The sequence below is a fragment of the Littorina saxatilis genome, linkage group LG15 (assembly GCF_037325665.1).
Source record: "Littorina saxatilis isolate snail1 linkage group LG15, US_GU_Lsax_2.0, whole genome shotgun sequence".
Taxonomy (NCBI): Eukaryota; Metazoa; Mollusca; class Gastropoda; order Littorinimorpha; family Littorinidae; genus Littorina; species Littorina saxatilis.
The window spans coordinates 40,266,276-40,277,642 of NC_090259.1; the positions used below are offsets into that span (position 1 = coordinate 40,266,276).

Consider the following 11,367-nt stretch of genomic DNA (forward strand, 5'->3'; position numbering starts at 1 on the left):
ATCACAACTCTGGTCTGGTCTTATTGTCAGTGTTGCATAAATGATTGTATGTGAGCTTGTGAACATACAAAGAAAAAAGAAAGAAACATTCTGTGTCCGCGAAATATCTTGACTAAAAATCAGGCGGAAGACTACACCTGTTGCATTTCCTATTATGCTCAGGCAATTATAACTGAGGGCGGAAGCGACAATGATTCGTTTTCCCCCCAGATAACATTAATTTGTAGAGACGGAAAAGGAACACGCACATTCTGGAACTGATTTGTGTAAATAACTGAGAGGGTGTTTTGTCTGTTTTGTGAAACGGTCCTCACACATTTGCAAAGTTCCACAGTTAGGCAGCTGAATTAAAGCATTACATAATGCATAGTGTAAACTCTAGGCCTACTTCAAGGTCTTATTACTTCAAGATGCATACACGTGCTGTTGTATCTGTTAGTGCTTGCCGGACACCAGTGCTGATTAAAATGGCTTAGATTGTTACTAATTTGAAACTACAGTATGTCCTTTTACGTGTTGTGACAATTTTGTTGGTACCGATGATTTATAAAAAGACTTTTATCACAGGTTTATTTCGTATCAAACATTTATACTTACTTTCAAGTTCGAGTATAAGTTTACTTCCACGAGGAGAGTCTCTCTGTGTGCGCGCGCGCGCGCGCGCGTGTGTGTTTGTGTGTGTGCGTGCGTGCGTGCGCGCTTAAAGATTCTTGATTTTGGAACATAAGCAGTTTATCTGTCAGGGAGGTGTGTGTGTTTTCATGGCTGCGTGTTCTTTTCCCTCTCATTCTTCCTCTCGGCAGTCCGGCTTCAGAGTCATTTTGTTCCTCCAGGCTCAAAGCAGAAAGCAGCAATGTTTTAAAACATTCAAAAACAAGGATTGTATGTGAGTGTGAGTCATAATTTTCTTTTAAGAACCGAATCATAGCACCACAAGGTTCAAATATGTGCACAAAGCAAAAATAGTGCAAAGCAAAAATTAGGAAAGCAGCATATGGCCATGACTGGAGACACTGCTTTTTGTATCGATCATTCTGCAGACGTCACACTCTGGAGAAAATAAAACATGACAGAACTCAGTACTGATGTTCTCTGTAAACCATGATTTACATCTTTTACCTTATTCCATACGACATTGCGAGTTTTGCCGTTGTTTCCCTGATAATAAGTCTCGTACTTAGGCACTGTTTGTTTTTCCTCAGTTCATATTCAGAATTTTGCCACGTTTGTTTTGTTGTTGTTGTTGTGCTTGTTTAATTTAGGTTTGTTGTTTTTGTTTAAAACACTCAAACATACGCACACATCACACGCACACTTTTACTTTTTAAGTTATAATAAGTATTGCATTCAGCCACTGTTTTTTTCTCCTCAGTTGATATTCTGATTTTTGTCAGTTTTTGTGTCATTTGTTTTTGTTGTGCTTGTTTGATTTAGGTTTGGTGTTGTTTGTCGTTGTTGTTTGTTTAACACACACTCAAACACACACACACACACACTAACCAGACACACACACCACCACCACCACCACCACCACCACAAGAATAGGTTTACACTCACTTTTTCCTCCACGTTTTAATTTTGGCAATATCATTAACCCAGGATTGCAAAGCAGGGATCATTTGTCAATTTCATAACAACGTACATACAATTTCAGCTGGTTACTGCAATAAAATGTGCATCATCACAGGTTTCTGCTGGAATGACAGTGTCTTATGTGTCAACACAAAATACACACACACAAAATGGGTGTGGTGCTGCATGCCCCATAATAGATCCTAACTTCACCCTCTAAACCTCCCTGCAGATGCATGTTTTGTGCACAAAAATAGCCTTTTAAAATATGCAGTATACAAAATAACAAGGGCAAAGCCCATACGACTCACATGCTTTACACATTTTTCCTACCAAAATACATGTGACCTTGACCCAAGGTCAAGGTCATCCAAGGTCATGCAACACAAAGCTGTTAATTCAAGACATAAGAAATACAATGGTGCTTATTGGCTCTTTCTACCATGAGATATTGTCACTTTTAGTGGTTCACTACCTTATTTTGGTCACATTTCATAAGGGTCAAAGTGACCTTGACCTTGATCATATGTGACCAAATGTGTCTCATGATGAAAGCATAACATGTGCCCCACATAATTTTTAAGTTTGAAACAGTTATCTTCCATAGTTCAGGGTCAAGGTCACTTCAAAATATGTATACAATCCAACTTTGAAGAGCTCCTGTGACCTTGACCTTGAAGCAAGGTAAACCAAACTGGTATCAAAAGATGGGGCTTACTTTGCCCTATATATCATATATAGGTGAGGTATTGAATCTCAAAAACTTCAGAGAAAATGGGAAAAATAGGTCAAGATGCTATGTATGTTTTTTGGGGCCTTGTCATCATACACCATCTTGCCAAATTTGGTACTGATAGACTGAATAGTGTCCAAGAAATATCCAACGTTAAAGTTTTCCGGACGTCCGGACGGACGACTTGGGTGAGTACATAGACTCACTTTTGCTTCGCATGTGAGTCAAAAATGCAGACGACATTTCTACATTTGATGGGGGAGTTGTCCTGTATTAGAATTATTTATCAAATAATTAAAGTTAACCAAAGTATATGTAATAAAACCAAGGAGTCCTCTGTTAAGTAGCTCAACACAATGATCGCAGCCCAGGGTGCTAACACAGTTAGGGTATGTTGTTCAAGACTTGGAAGGTCAAGGTTTTAAAGTATGCTTCAGTAACGGAATCTTATAACAAAGCTAAAACATTTACCACTGAAGCAAAACCATCTCTGAACAATTCAAAATTGTCACACGTACTAGTTTTACATTTTAAGGATCTTGCCAAGTGCATATCTTTTTATTGTTTCTTCTTCCTCTTCAGTGTTCAGTGTTTGCATTTGGATGTGTGCTCTCTGGCCAAGTCTTGTTGCACAGGGGTGGCAAGGAAAGGCAACCCTCTCAGAACGTGTTGCAGAGTCTGTTCTTCCTACCCTAGCCACAGTCCGCTGTAGGTGCAAAACCTATCCTTTTGAGGTGTACCTTCAGACAGCAGTGTCCTGTGCGAAGGCGGAAGATGGCTCTCTGTTCTGTGTGAGTACAATGGGGATATGGTCTTGAATGAGCTGGTATCTGTCTGTCTTTTTGTTGATATAGACATCAAAGAAGCTCCAGCACCAGCCAAGTGTTGACTGTTTTCTTTATGCGTAACCTAGTCCTGGCAGCAGCTGTTGTCCATCTGTAAACAAGCAAGATCATTATTATAATATATTGATGGTGTATATGTTTTACCAGAAAGACGAGTAAAATACCACTTAATTTTTGTTTTAGTAATGAGGCATACATGCAGTTGAACGATCATATCTTGTGATATCTGCCCTCTGAAAAAAACCTACTATTCAAAATGTACTTTTACATCTTGTTTTTTTAACTTAGGCTTTTGAAGATCCACATTTACCACCCAAAAGGAGCCTGGCGATACTGGCATGCTTTAATTAAGATGACGTGTTACTCAGAAATAGTGCTTTTAGTTATGCGCTATAGAAATCTCCTTAATAAATAAATAAATACTGGTGGTGGTTCACTGCAAAGCATAACCTGATATGATTTCTTCATAGCACCTGACTGGAAATGAAGTTTCATACAATAAAAACTATACTGCGCCAGATTTACAGCAGTTCTGTTGAATTCACACAGTCAGAAAATTTCAAGGCTGTCCTCAACATTCTATGCTCACACACACACACACACGACTTGACTTCACTTAGGAAGGTTATGTGATGCTTAAATCATCTGTCTTGCCACTATTTCATCACAAGTAACCACTGTGTTTATTGCTGGTATGTGCCGGAGTGGAGGGATAGTCTTACCCCATGTAAAAAAAAAAAAAAAAAAAGCCTGGCAGGTGATCTGAGATGCCTTTAATAACACAAAGCTGCCTCTGTAAACAATTCTGCTTTTACACATGCTATCCCTTAACTTGGATTCATACCAAAATCAAGCCTAGCTTCATAGGAAACAGAATGTTACTTCAGCATTTAGAATTATGATCTTATTCCATGTACACGCCTTGGCAAATCTGACTCGATCACTACAGCAAGAAGTCAGTGTGTTGATTGTTCATATGTGACCAAGTTGAGGGATGAGCTTATCCTATGTTAAAGCCTGGCCTGAACTGAGACGGTGAAGAGAAGTAGTGTGCCTTTAATGACACAATGCTTTCTTTGTAAGCAATAGATTCAACATCTCAGATCTGGTCAGGCCTATACAAATGCCATCCCTCAACTTGGTTCATACAAAAATCATGTGCCTGGCTAGAGAGTGGGGATTTGTTGTTCTCTTTTTCGAAATCCAAAATAAGCAAAACCAGGTCTTAAAAAGGAGCAAGTCTTAAAATGGGAGTGAATTTACAGATGTTATGAACAAGAAGTCTGCGTAAACAGGGTCATTAATAGGAAGGAGTCTTAGATTGGGGTGTCTTAAAAGGGGCAGTGTGTGTGTGTGTGTGGTGGGGGGGGGGGGGGGGAGTCCACAGTAATGACCATAAAATAATCAAAATAATACTATTAGTCATCTTATTCTCTACCAAATTTCTAGAGGTCAAGACAATGATACAGATTTTTTACTTGTGTCACTGTTAGTGTCATTCTATGAATAACAGACCAATAGAAAGAGAGAGAAAGAGAGCTCTGTGGTTTTCTTTTACCTGGGTTCATGCTCAGTTGCTTGAAAATTGACTTGTCAGAGGTTCTTCTTCAGCCTTACACCCACATGCAAGAGAACTTGTACCAGATAATGAAATAAGTGAACTTTGAAGTGCATTCATAATTAAAGCCCAATCATGTGGTTTAACCTACCTAGTCTTGAAAAGCCTGTCCGAGGAAACAGAACAAGCACCCTTCCGCAGACCTTCCTAACTGGAGAGTCTTGGTTGTAACCGCACACTTTCTAAAGTAGTCCATAAGCAGTTCCATGTGCCTATGTTTTCACTGGAACCAGCTCCTTTGTGTACCTGTGATCTGGATGAGCTGCAACACATAAAACTTTCATATGAACACTATGTCATAAGTACACCAGTTAGCATACATCAAACACCGAGGAGCATCACAAGATATGTTCTAAGGAGGTAACAACTATTGTCACAAAGTGTTTATGATATAGCCACAGGCACATGGCACTGAGTGGTCAATTGGTGAGGGGGGTGGGGGGGGGTGGGCAGAAGTTCTGCTCAGTCTTGTCTACTGATACAACACTTTGTGGTGGTGTAAGGCAGGGAATCACACCCCAACCACTGGCCCCGCCCACCTGGTGTCGAGTGCCTGAGGATACATCAGTCCCAGTCATGGCTGGCCCCCGGTTTGACCAGACAACTGCCATGTATGGGTACATTTACTTTACAGTACAGATTAGTTTTCAATAGCAATGACATCATGGACGCACACCTGCCCAACACTGACAGCAAAATCAGCGACCAAACGTGATAAAGAGTAACTAATCGTCACAAACATCAAAATGCTTTGCATTAATTTTCTTGAAGAGGTCATTCTTAACCAGATAATCATTTATAGGCAATTGAAGATTATTATTCCACCTACAGGCTATCACTCCTATGGCTGTTACTTGTAACACATTTCATTTCTTAAAATATGTTTTGTAAAGTACATAGATTTCACTAAAAGGCACATTCCTTCTCATGAAAACAATTTGGCTCACCGTCTCAGATCTGGTAGGGCTTTAAAATGGGATAAGACATGATCTCCAGGGGTCGACACTAACTTATTTGGCCTGGGGCCACACTGGCCCCAGAGATGGAAATTGCTGGGGCGGAAAAAAAAAATCTGGGGCCCACTCTCAGTATTCACGTGCGGCAATGCATTGTCTGTTTTTCTTCATCGTACTGAAGCCAGGGAAATTCTTTCAACCATTTGACATTGAAATTACGACAGCGATTCGCGCTTTTGGCTGCATCGGTCTCCTTTTTTCGTTTCTCTCCACCCTGTTCTTCATCTTCATCTCCATGTCTTTTTACACCAGGGATGTGTCGCCACATTTTGCGTTTGGCATTTGAAGGCGATACTTATCTCTCACGCTAAAGAGCGCAATCTGGGAGTTATTTCCCTTACGACATTGTCCTTCGACGATTTGAATGTGTTTTTTTCTTGACTGCGGCATTGATCGTAACGCAAATTTCAGTGACGACTTTGACTGGCGATTTTTAGTGATTGGCTCTGCTGGCATTAGAATTTTCGGTTTGTCATTGTTGGAATTTATCCTGGGGCGGAGTGGGCCCCAAGCTTCGGCAATGTTTGGGGCGGAACACAAAACTCTGGGGCGTTCCGCCCCCCGCCCCCGCTAGTGTCGAACCCCTGATCTCTTAACTTGTTCACATACCCCAAAAAGTGCGATTGTGTTATGAATAAATGCTGTAAAAGCTACCTGTACTAGTTCATTAAAAAAACAAATCACAAAATGTCACTTCACCACAGCATGCAAACAGTGTGTTTATTTCTGGTATGTGTCTAAAGGCGGAGACAGACGCACAACACAAAACCCTGTTTTCGACAAAAACACCATCTCAAAACGTCGGGGAAACACATGTTTTTAAAGAGGGGATGTCACGTGCGAAAAACACAGATGAAGCGCGGTGCGTGTTTTCACAGAAATATCGGTCAGTGTCAGCTTGACCCGTCCAGCTATCGCCCTGTGTTTGAGTTTGTAAACAACACGGCTGGCAGTGCCCACTGATACGGTCAGTGTCCACTGATACGGTCAGTGTCCACTGATACGGTCAGTGTCCACTGATACGGTCAGTGTCAGCTTGACCCGTTCAGCTACCGCGCTGTGTTTGGGTTTGTAAACAACACGGCTGGCAGCGCCCACTGATATTATTGCCTCTCTTCAATCGTGACAGGATCCATAGACTCTAGTTAGGATTCATGGGTCCGATACTACCCTGAATCGGTACCACATCTGAGTCTGCCATTTTTTTCTATCTCCGTGGTGCCGGAAACCGAGTCACTTGAGTTGATCGTCCGCGTTCATTGGCTGACTACCAAAACGTGTTTTTAGATTTTAGAGCATGCTCTAAAACCCAAAACACGATGCAAAAACACGAAACAGTGTTTTCTGAAACGCGTTTTGGGGGATGTCACATGGGAAACACGCTGTTTTGTGTTTGTTTTAAAAAGGAAACACTGTTTTGTGTTGTGCGTCTGACATGGCCTTAACACAGACACACACACACACCATACACCAAAGCAACACAAAAGCCGAAAACATGCCTACCATCTAAATGAGGATATCCAGTTCCAACTGTCTTCTGCCACTATAACACTGCCAGAGACACCATGGTGTAGAAAGTCAGTTTAAAGAGAGACTACCTGGAAGAAAAATATATATACTATAATAATAATAAAACACCCAGTGCAATAGACATACTTTCTCGTTAAAGGCTTACTTTACTATGTAAAAACATTTTGCTTCACAATCACAGTCTCAGATCTTGTCAGGCTTTTACTTGGGATAAGATCATCCCTCTACTTGGACGCATACCAACATAGATCAGCTTGAATGTTTGTGAAAATATCCCATATTTTGAGTTAACTCACCACAGCAAGCAGTCACTGAATATATATTTTATTTTTTAGTATGTGGCCAAGATGAGGGATTCCATGTTAAAGCATAGCCATATAATATCTGAGACAGTGACCCACACTATAGTGACAAGGCAAGTGTGCTTTTAAATTGTAAACTGTTATATATGTGCATTTTGACTTCTTCATAAATTATAACCCTGATGCAGGCAGTCATCAGTAGTGGTTTAGTACCTAGAATGAGAAAAGAATGAACTTGCAAGAAAGAAACTGAGTCAAAATCAAAATACCCTTTATATTACAAACTAGATTCCACGGGGGCAGACAGGGTTTGAGGTTAGAAAGCTCTGAAAATAACTCTGCTATTTGAAATTGACTAATAGTATTAACTTATAACGTCATACATGATACAAACAAATGAACTAAGGCTTTTGAAGATCCATATATCCAATCCTGCTACACAAAGGCACAAGCAGAGGTTGAAATTGCCAGGGTCATTTTCCATTCCCATGTAGCCTGGATTTAATTACTGGCATGTTTTTTTTTAAAGAGGTGTGTCACTCAGAATGACTGGAGATGGTTCATTCAATGCAGAGCATAATATACCATTGATTTCTTCATGCCATCTGATTTGCCGGTGAATTCACAGGGCAAGAACAATTCAAGACTGGCCTCAACATTTTATGCCGACTGTAAATTGTAATTATATAATATATCCACCCTAGCTAACTGGTACACTAATCACTTGCTCTGGCGGACTTCTTTTTCCAACATCATAAATCTGTTATTTGTACTTTAGCCTTTTGTGGTAAAATATTCTCATTACCAAGTTGCACTCACAATCTATTGCTAGTGTATTTTGGAAATGATCAAAAGCCTTACTTGTGTTCTATAACAGCACCATGTCACTGTTGCGGGAAGAATGAGGCAGGGCTTGGTAATAACTGAGACCTGCAAGTAAACAAAACATATTTAGAATCTCATCATGTGTTATTTTGTTATATCTATGTCATGAGGTCTTACATTGCAATAACAAACACACGCATAACTTAACTCAGCAATGTGTTCTAATAAGAGTAATTGTTTAATGAATTAACGCTGAAGAAGCTACTAGTTGCTTAAACAAATTCATAGCAAAATGTCACTTGATCACCACATCAAGCACACTGTATGTTCATTTCTGGTATGTATGCAAGTGGAGGGATGATCTTGTTCCATGTAAAATCCTAGCTCAGCTGATCTCTCTCAACTTGGATTCATACCACACATTAGGAGCCTGGCTGTTTCTGTTCAGTGGGCATTTCTCCATTTGTTTTATTTGAATGCATTTCTTAAAAAGAACACTTCCTCTGCACAGCAAGCAGTCAGGATGTTATATGAAGTCTTATATCGCGCGCGTATCTCCAGACTCGGACTCAAGGCGCAGGGATTTATTTATGCCGTGTGAGATGGAATTTTTTTTACACAATACATCACGCATTCACATCGACCAGCAGATCGCAGCCATTTCGGCGCATATCTTACTTTTTACGGCCTATTATTCCAAGTCACACGGGTATTTTGGGTGGTCATTTTTATCTTTGCCTTAATACAATTTTGCCAGGAAAGACCCTTTTGTCAATCGTGGGATCTTTAACGTGCACACCCCAATGTAGTGTACACGAAGGGACCTCGGTTTTTCTTCTCATCCGAAAGACTAGCACTTGAACCCACCACCTAGGTTAGGAAAGGGGGGAGAAAATTGCTAACGCCCTGACCCAGGGTCGAAATCGCAACCTCTCGCTTCTGAGCGCAAGTGCGTTACCACCCGACCACCCAGTCCTTTTTGTTCCAAATCAAACGTTGTTTTGCTCCAACCAAGACTGCAGATCTTGGCAAACATGTGGCATATTAAAAACTAGATTTGATGACCTTACCCGTACTCACCCTGAAAAGTGCCGATCTAAATTTTGCAACAGAGGGGACAGAGGTTGTACCTCTCCTCATGCAGACACCGCATAACAAATATGTGTAACAAATCCAGTTGCAACACTGTAGTTTCATGGCTTAATTTCATTGACTGATTGAGTCAGCAGTAGTGAGTACTACATGTCATTATGATCATACCAGTATTAGTGAGTATTACAATTGGAGCAATCTGCAGAATTGTTACCAATACATCATCATAACAGAAATTCCTCAGTGCATGAGACATTGGTGTGTAGACATATAATACATAAATATGTAGATCTTTAAAACATTCAATGAGTCATGGGACTAAAAACTGCTAAAGCCTTATGTGGCAACATCACAAACAAACAAAATTAACCAACCCCAAATTATGTCAACCTCATGGCCCTTGTACTTGTAGTTCAAGTTGTACTGTTGTACTAGCCAACAGACATGTATAACTATAAAAAGGAACTTGTTGATTGCTCTGCGTCATTATCAATATCATGATGCTGAGAGTCGAAATGCAGTTCAAACACAGACAGAACAAAATGGAATCTTTGAGTTTGAAATTGAATGAAAAAAAAAGTAATTTGTATGGTCATGGTGTAGAAGTTTTGAACTTTAGCGTTGTAAATTCATTGCTCCGAATCAACTGCAATCTAACCCTCCGATTTATGTCCTAAGTCATTTACATACCTTTGGAGTTTTACGGAATGGGTATAACGTCCTTTCCTCTAATGATCTACTTTGGGATTTTGCCCAGTCGCCGTCTCCTTGACCTACTTGGAGTCCTTGCTGGGTTGAATCGGCTGAGGAGCGAACCCATGACGACTCGCAACGCGAGGAACCAGAAGAGGAATCTAGGTTTATTTTGCGTGTTTTGGGCCTGCCGACCCTACTTATAGTCCGATCCACAACCGGCACGAAGCTTCTTTTCGCAGGGCGAAACCGCCCCACTCGTGACTTCTTCCGATGTCCGCCATGTTTCAAGTGACAAAAAAGTAGAAACGATCTAACGAATAACTTTCATTTCAAGCACAGTAAAAAAAAAAAAATTAAAAAAGTACAAAAGAAGGGGTGGAGAAAATGGCATTATCTAGACAGACTCAACTCGGATAAACTAAGAGGGACTTATAACTACTGAAGATTGAGAGCACAGCGGACGTCCTGTAAATTCCCGATCCATTTTTTTCCCCTTCCCATTTCGGTATACTGTTCTCTGCTTGTAACGCTACGCAACAGGATAAGAGATATCCTGAGGGTATAAGTGATACTCCCACATACGTTGCACAAGCATAATTTGACGTTACCTTATATACGGTCCAACCGGTGTGCAATGGGTGGAGAGAGACGGGGAGAGAGAGAGAGACAGAGAGAGAGAGAGAGACAGAGAGAGAGAGATCGAGAGAGACAGAGAGAGAGAGAGAGAGAGAGAGAGACAGAGAGAGAGACAGAGAGAGAGAGACAGACAGACAAACACTGATGGATGTGTTTGTGGTAAGTGTTTGTGTGTGCTAGCTTGCGGAGCCTACATGCGTGCTTGTGTGTGTGTGTGTGTGTGTGTGTGTGTGTGTGTGCGTGCGTACATGCGTGAGTGTGTGTTTGTGTGTATGTGCGTGCGCGCGAGCATGTATGCGTGTGTGTGTGTGTTTGTGCGTGCGCGGTGGCGCGCGCGTGTCATGTCAGGTGTTTCTGTGTACGTGTGTGTGTGTTGGTGCGTGCGTGTGCGCGTGCGTGTATGAGTGCGTGCGTGCGTGCATATATACATATGTCTGTGCGTGCATATGTGTGTGTGTGCACACAGAAAAGGACGCTACCGCTGCAACCTGTGACTTGAAAG

At 41.1% G+C, this 11,367-nt stretch overlaps 1 long non-coding RNA gene across 2 annotated transcripts; it reads right to left on the reverse strand.

The window, feature by feature from the left end:
• Positions 1 to 1,557: 1,557 nt before the first annotated feature.
• Positions 1,558 to 10,543, reverse strand: LOC138949316 (uncharacterized). Of its 2 annotated transcripts, none has more exons than XR_011450232.1 (5): positions 10,311 to 10,543; positions 8,478 to 8,546; positions 7,288 to 7,382; positions 4,860 to 5,030; positions 1,558 to 3,241 (listed from the first exon to the last, which is right to left on the reverse strand). It is a non-coding gene; the product is annotated as an uncharacterized lncRNA (long non-coding RNA). The 2 variants fall into 2 exon arrangements; XR_011450231.1 differs by having other exon boundaries at positions 10,224 to 10,540.
• Positions 10,544 to 11,367: the final 824 nt, after the last annotated feature.